Below are 12164 nucleotides of genomic sequence, written 5' to 3'. Positions count from 1 at the left end.
ATGTAATGTATTTGCTAATAACAACACAAAGGAGGTGAGTGGGAAAGCTATATTGAGCTAAGGAAACAAGTCCAGGTAGTAAATGAACAAATGAGGAAATCCATAAATGAAAAATGAGGTTAATATAACAAAAGCTATAAACATAGTTGATACATAGTTGATTTCCTTCTCTCAGCTTCCTTAAAAGACATTCAACTATATAAAGTAATAATTATAATAATGTAATGTTGGGTTTGTAACCAACATTGTAATGTGTACTATGTAAAACTGTATCACAAAAAAGAAGAAAAACAAAATATATCTATAAGAAGTAACATTTCTATATCTCACTGGAATTAAGTTAGTATAAATCTGAAGTTGATTCTGATAAGTTAAAATTTAAATGGTAAGTCCTATAGCAACCATTAAGTAAATAAGTAAAAGAAATAGAGTGAAAGAATTCATTAAAGATACAAAAACGCTACAATAGAAAATATTCATTTAATTCAAAAGAAAGCAGTAAAGAAGGAATAAAGGAATTAAAAAGAACATGAGACATAGGTAACAGACAGAACGACAGATGTAAATCCAACTATATCAGTAACATTAAAGGTGAATGGAAAAACAATCTGCTCAAAAGGCAGATGTTATTAGACTGGATAATAAAACAAGATCTAACAATGTATTGTCTATAGGAGGCATACTCTAGATTCAAAGTCAAAAACAGATTCAAAGTAAAAGGGAAAATTTATCAACCATCCACAAGAAAGCTGGAGTTGCTGTACTAAGCGAAAACAGACTTTAAACAAAATATGTTACTAAAGGCAGACTGACATTTAATAATAATAAAAGAATCAATCCACCAAGAAGATAATAACATATGTGCATCTAACAACGAGGCACCAAAATACATGAAGAACTTGACAGAAATGAAGGAAGAAACATTAAGACAAGTTAAGATTAATAGTTGATGACTTCAATTCCCAGGTCGAATAGTGGATAGAACAACTAGGCAGAAGTCAACAAAGAAACATAAAACTTGAACAACACTATAAAGTGATCAGACCTAAAAGACATCTCTATAACACTACACCCCACAACAGCAGAATATACATAACTCTTAAGTGTACATCAAACATTGGATAGAGCAATGTTAAGCCATAAATCAAACCTGATTAAATTTACAAGGGTAAATATAATACAAAGTACCTTCTCTGACCAAAATGGAATCAAATTAGAAATCAATAATAGAAAGAAATTTCATAAATTCAAAAATATTGTGGAAATAAACAACAAATTGCTAAATAAAAATGTGTCAAAAAGAAGTCAAAAGGGAAATTATAAAATGTTTTGAGATGAATGAAAATAAAGGCACAAATGCCAAAACATAAGCGGGTAAAGCAGTACTTAGAGGCAACACTGTAAGTGTTTATATTAAAAAAGACATCAAATCAACAACCAAGTCTTCCACCTTATGACACTGGATAACAAAAGAACAAACTAAACATAAAACAAGCAGAAGGAAGAAAACACTAAGAATTACAGGAAAAATTACTGAAATAAATAAGAAAAACAATAGAGAAAACACAACAAAAACAAAAGCTGATTCTTTGTAAAGATCAAAATCGACAAACCTATACCTAGACTAATTAATATGTTAATATTATCTCAATAAATGATCACCTTAATAAACATGGAAAAGGCATTTGACAAAATCCAACACCCCTTTATTTTAAAAAGTGTTCAGCAAAGTAGGGATAAAATGGAGTTTCCCCAATCTGATTAAAAGCATCAATGAAAAACTCACAGATAACAACACATTTAATGCTAAAAGACTGAAAGCGTTCCCCCTAAGATCAGTAACAAGACAAGGATACCTGTGCTAATGTTCTGTTCAACATTATACTAGAGATTCTAGATAAAACTATTAGTGCTAATATTTTCAGCAAGACTGCAGGATACAGAATCATAACATAAAAATCCATTGTATACACTAGCAAAGAAAATCCGAACATAACATTTATAAACAACTCTATTTATGAAAGCATCAAAAATAATAAAATACTAGAGAATAAATTTAACAAAAGAAGTCCAAGATTTCTGGCATTTGACTTATGGCAAAAAGTACAAAACCTCTTTGAAAGAAATTAAGAAGACACGAATAAATGTAAAGACATCCCATGTTCATGGATTGGAGGACTTAATATTGTGTAGTTGGTAAGATTCTCCAAATAAAAGATTCAACACAATCTCTATCAAAATCACAGTTGGGTTTTGTTGTTATTGTTGTTGTTTTGTGTGGGTGTTTTTTTTTTTTTCAGAAACTGACAAGTTGATCCTAAAATTTACGTGGAAATTAAAGGGACCCATCATTTCCCAATTTCAAAATGTGTATGAAATGTCCAGAATAGGCAAATCTATAGAAACAGAAAGGTTAGTGATTGCTTAGAAATGGGGTAAGGAGTGAGAGAATAAAAAGTTGAGAGCTAAAGGGTACAAGGTTTCTTTTCCGAGATGGTAAAAACGTTCTAAAATTCACTCTGTTGATAGTTGCATATATCTGTGAATATACTAAAACCATTGGATGATACATTTTAAATGGGTGAATTGAATATATGTGAATTATCTCAATAAAGCTGGCATTAAACAAAAAAATAAAACAAAAAAATAAAAACAAGAAAATTAAAAACAAAGAAATGAAGCTCTTTTCCTCTTACTATTCCTCCTGCCTTCCTGAAAATTCATAAAGCTAACAGGTAGGGCTAAACAAGGCAGGGGTTTGCACTAGGGGTAGAGGTGAGGAGCTCACCTGGCAGTGGCCAGCATGGTGGCAGAGCCCTGAGCTGAGTCAGGAGCATAACCAGGCAACATGGTGTCAAAGTCCTAGAGAGGTGACGAGGGTGTCCACCCAACAGGGTTATTAGCCAGGCATGGGAGACAGAGAATGAACAAAGACTGAACAAAGAACGAACAAAAACTGTTCTGTTGAGCAGACTAAAGATACATTATAATGTAAATGTTGTGAACTAGATCATTTTCCTAAAAAGGACATTATGGGACAATTAGCAAAATTTTGATGGAGTCTGAGAATTAAATGGTAGTAACACATTGATGTTAATAATTATTATATAAAGGAATACAAACACAATATTCAGGGATGATGGAACATTATGTCAGCAATACTCTCAAATGGCTCAGGGAAAAAACTGCTTACTACTATGCTTGTAACTTTTCTGTAAGTTTCACTTTATTTTTAAATTTAAAAATGAGAAAGAAAAAAAAAGATGAAGATTCAAGAGAAAGTGACAAATATTAAAGATAAGCAAAGTAAATCAAACATGTATAGTCAAGTCTCTGAAGAAAACCAAAGCAAGGAAATAGAACAAACAGTGAACAGTATAAAAAATTCTTTGAAATATAAAAAGATACAAAACTGCATACTGAAAGTGCATACCACTTAAATGAGAAATCAACTCAGAATATTTAAGACATATTTAGCAAAATTGCTGAATTTAAACAAAATCCTTTGAACATGTGGGCAAAAAGAGCAAGTGACTTACAACAGAAAGGATATTTAACTGTCATCAGACTTTCAACAAAAATACTTTAAGCCAGAAGAAAATTAGTAACATATTTGAGATGTACAAAGAAAGGTTAGTCAAGGATTTTATAGCCAAGCAAATGGCTGTCAAACATAATGGTCCCTGATAAACTAATACTGAAATGCAGTTCTCAAAAAACATTCTTCCCATGAGTCCTTCCTGAGGAATAAACTATAGAATAAGCTTTAGATAGGCAAAACACATCAATGTAAGGAATGTGATGAACCTTAAATATATAAGTACTTTAAAACTATGACTAACAGTTAAAATGAGAGAGAATAATATGTAATAACTATGTGCATTCACAATGTAGTTAATCCCTTGTATTAGTTTGCTAGGATTGCCATAACAAAGTACCAGAGTCCAAGTAGCTTAAACAACAGAAATTTATTTTCTCACAATTCTGGAGGCTAGAAATCCAAGATCAAACTGTCAGCAGGGTTGGACTCTGAAGCCTCTCTCCTGGGCTTGTAAATGACCCACTTCTCCTTGCTGTATCTTCGTGTGTGTCTTCTGTGTGTGTCTGTGTTCTAATTTCCTCTCCTTATAACATTCATATTGTATTAGGACCCACCCTAATGACTTCACTTAACTTTACCTCCTTAAAGACCCTATCTCCAAATAGAGCCACATTGTGAGTTACTGTGAGTTGGAACTTCAACATATGAATTTTGGGGGAACACAATTCAGCCCATAATATTTATACTTCAGAAATTAAAAATGGCAAGGAGAACAGAGAGAGCATATGAAAAACAAACTAACTGTTTTCAGTAATTATGTCTGTAGGGTAGTATTGGTAGTGTAGTTCTTAGACTGTTATATGTGTAATTACAGGCTTTTCTAATTCTAACATCCTCCGTGTCTCCGTGTCTCAATGTGGAAGAAAGGAGATGCAGATTTAACTAAGAGGAGGTCGAGATAAAACACAGCAAGTCCTAAATTTCCTATTAATAGAAACTAAAGATTCTTGGAGTACCGGCTGATTCCAGGACTCAAACAACAAAATGTTCAGGATGAACCAGAAACATCGTCATAGGAAATAGCAAGGAAGCTATCAAAGACTACAGGGTCATGTCAAATGGACTAAGAGACCAACTAGAAGAGATACCCAGAGTTGGAGCAATTTGAACTTTTAAAAGAAAAACACAGTAACTGCTATAGATTGAAACACCTCAAATACATTTAAATCTAAAAGTTTATAATGACACTTTAAAAACTGGAGATCTTTGAATAATGAGAAAGTGGCATTAGATTATATTATTTCCCCTCAGTGGTCATTAGGTACATTATTAGTCAGAGCTGCTAGAGGAGAAAGTTGTTAGTATATAGAAAATGTATATTAACTGGATAAACCCAGTAGGAATTACCCATTTTAAGACCAATGGGTAAAAATTATTTGAATATGGGTAATAAAATAAGGCTCTGCTGAAGGCACTGCATTGGGGTAATAAAACTAGAACTTTGGAAAAACACAACACTTTTCTTGCCATTCACTGAAATTCTAGCATTCTAAATATAGTATAGCTATAAAGTAATATGCTTGATATTTTAAAGCAAATATACCTAAACAAGTATGATCAGAGTGGTGTATTTTGCAAAAGAATTCCCTTAGAACTACTCACATACATTCTATCACTCAAAATATTCCTTATATCGAGGATTTTTTTTAAAAAAAAACTATTTTCAGAATCTAGAGGGTTTTTTAAAGAACTTTATTAACAGGTGCTTGAAGTTTACTGACTTTTTTGAAAAAAAAATCATGTTGTGAACTTTTATTATATTACAAATTAAAAATAAGGTTCTTAAAATCTCAACTTGAACAAATATGAAACAATTTAAAAACCTTTTAAGTTGTATAGAGAAAAACCAGCCTTAAAAAAAAAAAAAGTTTGTCATCATCAAAGAGTCTTTAAGTAAAGGTAGTAAAAACTCCAGCCTGCATAGGTAGTGCAGGTAATACTTCTAGCTATCTGGTCAAGGGGCAAAGAGCAAGCACTTGAGGTCTTCAGCTCCACTCTCCTTCATTTCTTATTGCTGAAACTTTACATTCATTTCTTCTTGTTGGATAGCTAAATCAGATGATGGTAGAGATGGGAAAAGTGCATTTACTCGGCCTCCGGCAAGACTAATTCTCAGCTGGTGGATCTGCTGCTTTTCTCTTTGCCATCTTGTACGTTAGGGTTTTCTGGGGGTCTGTACTGGTAATTGAAGCTACGTCCTTAACAACGCTGAGGTGGCTGCTGACCTTAGTCTCATCTCCTTGGTTTTCCCTAGCTCCTTCACCGTGGTCCTCTCTAGGCTGTCTTGGGTGAAGTAAGCCCTTGTGGAATGGTGGTCTATAAACCACGTTACATACTCTGTCTCACTGGTCTACCTTGCTCTCTTGCACCCTGGCTGTCAGCACCTTCCATCACTTCTCCCTGCACAGGAGGGTTGTAATACTGTGGTCGACACCCGTAGGGTCTCCATGTAGTAAGATGGGCACAGTGGCCTGCTGTAGAGACTGGCCTTTGGGATCACTCTCCGATCCCTCATTCTTTCTCCATTCTCATTATTCTGGTCATTCTGCTGTTAATTGTGTAGAGCACCCCTATAATGTGGACGGTATCTATCATGGTTACATCTGCTGCATATTTACTGCCCGGCACTAGAACTCCACCGGGGCCTGGAACATTCGCTGCTTCCACACCCTTTTCTCCTTTTCTCCAGCAACATCAAACTCCAAGTTTCTCCATCTCTTACACGGCAAAGGTGCTTCCTGGAGTTATTCTTCTTTAGGGCAGACTGGTATACAAATACATCTTCTTTGGTGTTATTCCTATTGATAAAATCACATCCGTTTCTTACACTGAACCATTTTACTGTTCCCAAAACCTTCACTGTGATGGGTTTCTTGTCCCTGCAGGCAGGCGCTGCAGATGTGAAGCCACCGGGGCCACTGCTCCCCATGGTGTCGCCGGGCTGGGCCTCAGCCTGGATGCTCACGGTTGTAGTGATGGCGACTGGGGCCAGCTGAGGCAGCTGTGGCTCCTTGGGGAGATGGGGGTGCTACTCAGGGCTCCCTGGGGTCAGCTCTCCATTCCCACTACCAGCTGAACTCTACAGCATTTTAAATTATATTTTTGAAGGAGAACTGTCATCCCCAAGGGATTGATTTAATTTTGGAAAAAGAAAAAAGATTTGAAGCCATCCTTGCTGAATTAATAGGTGTCATAAAACCATCTTTCATCAAAAATACAGTTTAGCTCTAAAGTAACGAGAACTGTTTCCTTGTGTCACTTAAAAACTGACCATGCAGGCAATTCCAAAAATGAAATGCAATTAACTTGAAAAATGGCAGCATATTTTGAATATGTATATATCTTCCAAAAGAAACTGGCTAAAGGGGAAAATCATTTAAAATATTATAGTTTAAAAATAAAGCTTCCCTATTTTACAGAGCAAGTTGTTTATATAACCATATTTCAAAGGCACATTAAGTACATATTACTCAGATCCTTTTATTTCTATAAAATTTTTATTTACAAATGTACTAGACATAAAAATACATGTGATGCAGTAAAAGGAAATAATCAGGAGACCAGAAGAAACCAACTACATATAAACAGTTCCTCAAAAAGAAAAAAAATGATGGAAATGGAGCAGAGGAATACCACAAAAGAAGAGATAATGTCTTAGTATGAAATGTACTATAGCAGCGGTCCACAACCTTTTTGGCACCAGGGACTGGTTTCGTGGAAGACAATTTTTCCACAGACCAGCGGGAGGGAGGTTTCTGGATGATTCAAGAGCATTACGTTTATTGTGCACTTCATTTCTGTTATTATAACATTGTAATACATAATGAAATAATCATACAACTCACCATAATGCAGAATCAGTGGGAGCTTGTTTTCTTGCAACTAGATGGTCCCATCTGGGGGTGATGGGAGACAGTGACACCTGAGGTGTGTTACTTAGGTCCAGTCTACTCCGTGATCTCATTCTGGTTGCTGTCACTGCAGAAAACCCTGCTTCACAAATATAGGATGTTGGAAATGCAAGCAGGCTTTTCAGTGCTTTTGTGGCAATCTCAGGATATTCTGCCCGACTTTAATCCAGACGTATGGAGATTTGAAGTCGTCTCCAACATACTTTTAAGGCCACTGTCATTTGCCATCTCAGGCAGTTGATCCTCTTCTAGCATGGACAAAGTCGATTCACCTGGCTTATTCACAAATAAGTGAATCTACTTCCCAGTTCGGGGGTCTTTTGTGGTTGGGAAGTAATGCTCAAACTCCTCTGAAAGCTGAGATAGGTGATCATGCACCAGCTGGGAGCAAGAAGGCCCTGGCTCAGTCTATTTCAAAATCTCTGCTAATGTTTGAAACATGTCAAAAATCCCAGTGTTCACTCGTTGCCCCCATAATTCCAGTTTGGCTTAGAATGCAGCCACTTTATCTGCCGACTTGAACACAGTTGCTGTTCTCCCCTGAAGTCACAGACTGAGTTCGTTGAGCAGGTTGAATACGTCACACAAGTAAGCAAGTTTTGCGACCTATTCTGTATCACTGAAATGTGCTGCCAGTGGTGACTGTTTTTCTAAAACAAATCTCTGGAGCAGCTTTCGGAACTCAAAAACTCTGGCCAGTGATCTACCGTTAGAAAGCCATCTCACTTCTGTGTATAAGAGAAGACGTGTGTGCTCTGCATCCATCTCCTCACAGAGCTGCACGAACAGATGTGAGTTAAGAGCATGTGCTTTAATGTGGTTGATAATTTTAATCACATCCTGCAAAACGTTGTTAAGTTCAGTCGACATTTTTCGTCTAGCCAGCACTTCTCTATGGATGACACAGGACATAGACACACATTCAGAAGCGACCTCTTTGACCCGAGTAGTGAAACCAGAAAGCCGTCCAGTCATGGCAGCCACTCTGTCCGTGCATATACCAACAAAAAATGACCAATTCAGTTTTCCTGATATGTAATCATTCAAAGACTGAATAGTTCTGCAGCTGTGGTGTTGGTTGGCAACAAAAGTGCACATAACATATCCTCAAGCACATCCTCCTGAAAAATATATCGCACAAAAACAAGCATTGTTGCCTTGTTGTCAACATCGCTAGACTCGTCAACCTGGATTGCGTACCACGGTGACTCATTAATCCTCTCTAACAATTGTGCCTCAATATCCTCTGCTATTTCGTCAATTCATCTAGTTATGGTGCTAGCTGAAAGAGGAACACGTGCCACCTTTTGAACTGCAGCCTCTCCTGAAAGTTCACGACAAATGTCCTTAGCAGCAGGCAGGATCAACTCTTCACCAACAGTAAAGGGCTTCTTAGCTTTAGAAATGTGCTTAGCCACTAAGAATGATGCTCTCAGTGCAGACACATTTGATGAAGTGGTGGCCTTCATTAATTGCTTCTGTTCTTCATGTTCACGTTTTTTTCTTTTGAAAAACTCCGAAGTCTTGTCTTTTAATGCAGGGTGCTTGGTCTCCATGTGGCGAAGCAGTTTTGAAGGTTTCGTGGCTTCGTTGGATAGCCAGTCACCACATATTATACAAAGCAGGCTTGGAGAACGTGAATCACCTGTTGCAATGAACCCATAATTTAAGTAGGACTCTTGGTTTTTTCTTTTAAATGTAGCTTTCTTTTTGTTGGCAGTCTTAGAGTCTTCTGCTGTCTCATCATTGGGTCTTTCCCCCTTTTCAAATAAGCTCTCCAGCGACGTTTGATTTTTACTCATTTTGGCTAGGGTTAGCTTGTGGGCTTACCAAAACTGTGACTGAGACAAGTGTGCAGGGCAGGAAAGAGGCGCGTACAGAAGTGGTAAATAAAATAATGGGCAGGCCATGCGTGGACTAAATTAAGTGTCGGATTCTGACTTAAAGCCCACCACCAGATGCAGCTGTATAATTGAAGTACATCGACTCACTTGCCACTATAAAGCCTGCCACCAGATGCAGCTTAATTGTCACTTGCCACTCACCAATAGGGTTTTGATATGAGTCTGCAAGCAATTGATTTATTATGGTCTCTGTGCAGTCAAACCTCTCTGCTAATGATAATCTGTATTTGCAGCCAATCCCCAGCACTAGCATCACTGCCTCAGCTCCACCTCAGATCATCAGGCATTAGAGTCTCATAAGGAGCACGAACCTAGATCCCTCGCATGCACAGTTCACAGTAGTTCGTGCTCCTATGAGAATCTAATGCCACCACTGATCTGACAGGAGACTGAGCTCAGGCAGTAATGCAAGCAATGGGGAGCGGCTGTAAATACAGACGAAGCTTTGCTCGCTCACCCACCACTCACCTCCTGCTGTGTGGCCTGGTTCCTAACAGGCCACAGACTGCTTCCAGTCTGTGGCACAGCGGTTGGGGACCCCTGTACTATAGAATGAAACAAGCAAAACTAAACTATACGTTCAATTATAAAACATTTAATGCTTCTCTTTGAATTCTGAAAGGACACTACTGTCTTCATTAAAGTTTTTTTCCTCCCACTTCAACTAATTGCCTAAGGTGTGATAATCAAGATTACCCATGACCTCCATGCTGCTAAATTCAGTAGCCATTTTTCAGTCCTCAATTTACTCAACCTGTCAGCAGCATTTGAAAATTAATCATTTCCTCTTCCTTTAAACACTTCCAGGACACCATACTATCCTGCTTTTTCCCTTACTCCCTTGCTCTCCTAATTTTCCTTTGATGGGTCCTCCTCATCTCTGCAACCTCCGAACACTGGCTTTCCCAAGGACTCATTACTCAGTCATCTTTTGTCTCTCAACTCACTTCATTGGTACCTAAATCCAGTCTTGGGGCTTTAAATCCTGTCTATATTCTGTCAACTTGAAACTTCTATCTCCAAACTACACTTCTCCCCTAAGCTCCAGACTTATCTCATTTCTCCATTTAGATGTCTAACATGCATTTCAAATTTAACATGTCAAAAGCCAAACTCTTGATCTTCCTCCCCAAAACTTAGTCCTTCCAAGTCTTTCCCATCTCAGTAAATAACAAATCCATCAATTCCGTTATTCAAGCACTGGGTCACCTTTGAATCCTCTCTTGCTCCTTTACCCCATATTTATAGTGACAGAATATCCTACTCACTTTACTTCCAAAATACATCCAAAAGCTGTCCTCTTAGAGTTTTAGTTTAGGTATGCTTTATCAAAATCCAGTCAAGTCCCATTACTTTCCACTGCTATCAGCCTTGTCTAAACTACCATCATCTTTCACCTAAATATTTGCAATAGCCTTCTAACTAGTCTCCTTATTGCCACTGATGCTTTTAATATTGATATCAGATCAATCCTCTCAAGACTCTACAAAGGCTTTCCGTCTCACTCAAGAGTAAATAGTAAAGTCAGAACAATCATCTGCAAGTCTTTAATTGATACCTGAATTTGTCTCATACTACTCTCCCTCTGCCTCTCTCTATCCTAGTCAAAAGGAAACACAGTCACAGTGTTTTTTAATGTACCAAGTCAGATCCTACTAATGCCCTTAAGACTTGCCCTCCCATTTGCCCTGAAAGCTCTTCCCCAGATGCACGTGGCTGGTATCAACTTCATCTCCTTGAGGTCTTTAGTAAAACCTCTTCTAATCACTCTATTTTAAACTGCAGTCTACCACTTTCCCTGTTTTTTATCTGCTTTATTTTTCACATTGTACTTATCACCATCTAGCACATTACATATTTTTATTTTGTTGTCTGTCTCCTCCCATGATAATGTACATCCTCCTTCCCCCCCAATAAAGGCAGGAATTTTTTTTATTGAAGTACAGTTGACTTATATTAGTTTCAGATGTACAACACAGTCACTGCTTCAATAGTTTTATAGATTACACACTATACAAAGTTATTATAATATTTTTTATAATATTCCTTGGGCTGTACATTACATCTATGTGACTTGTTTTATAACTGGTAGTGTGTACCTCTTAATCCCCTTGATCTATTTCACCCATCCTCCCTCCAGCAATCACTAGTTTGTTCTCTGTATCTGTGAATATGTTTCTATTTTGGTATATTTGTTGATTTGTTTTGTTTTTTAGATTCCACATATTAAGTAAAAAAATACAGTATTTGTCTTTCTCTGTCAAAGCAGGAATTCTTGTCTGTTTTATTCACTATCATATCCCTAGCCCCTGAACCCTAGAATAACAATGGCAAAAAACAATATTTAATAGTAATATTTACTAAAAGAAAGAATGACTGAAAGAGGGAATGATTCTTATTCATATTCAGTCTCCATTGGCTTGCATTAATTTATTTTGTTTTTCCTTTCTATTAAGTATGTATTGAATATATGTTACCTTTGATTTGAAAAAGAGGTCTACAGCACAGGCTGTAGGGAAATTAAATAAGACTTACATTTCAAAAAAAGAAAATGATTTAAAATTTGTTAATTTTTTTGTCTTGGCTACTGAATTTCAGTCAATATCATTATATTGCAGACACTTTATAAAATATGGAAAGTCTGCAACCATATAGCTCCATTTATATCCCCTCCCCAGAACCTACTGTTAGAGTTGCCATATATATTACATTTATATACATTATAAACCAAAAAGACAGTGTAATAAT

General features: G+C 36.8%; 1 protein-coding gene across 8 annotated transcripts in view; it reads right to left on the bottom strand.

Moving 5' to 3' along the window:
- NBEA (neurobeachin) overlaps window positions 1–12164 on the bottom strand; it is a 602800-nt gene that overhangs the window by 508784 nt on the left and 81852 nt on the right. The gene's annotated exons all lie outside the window — the stretch shown is intronic.

The sequence above is a fragment of the Balaenoptera musculus genome, chromosome 18, assembly GCF_009873245.2.
Source record: "Balaenoptera musculus isolate JJ_BM4_2016_0621 chromosome 18, mBalMus1.pri.v3, whole genome shotgun sequence".
Lineage (NCBI taxonomy): Eukaryota > Metazoa > Chordata > Mammalia > Artiodactyla > Balaenopteridae > Balaenoptera > Balaenoptera musculus.
The sequence above is the reverse complement of the archived record's forward strand: the minus strand, read 5'-3'. Positions and strand labels throughout refer to the sequence as shown.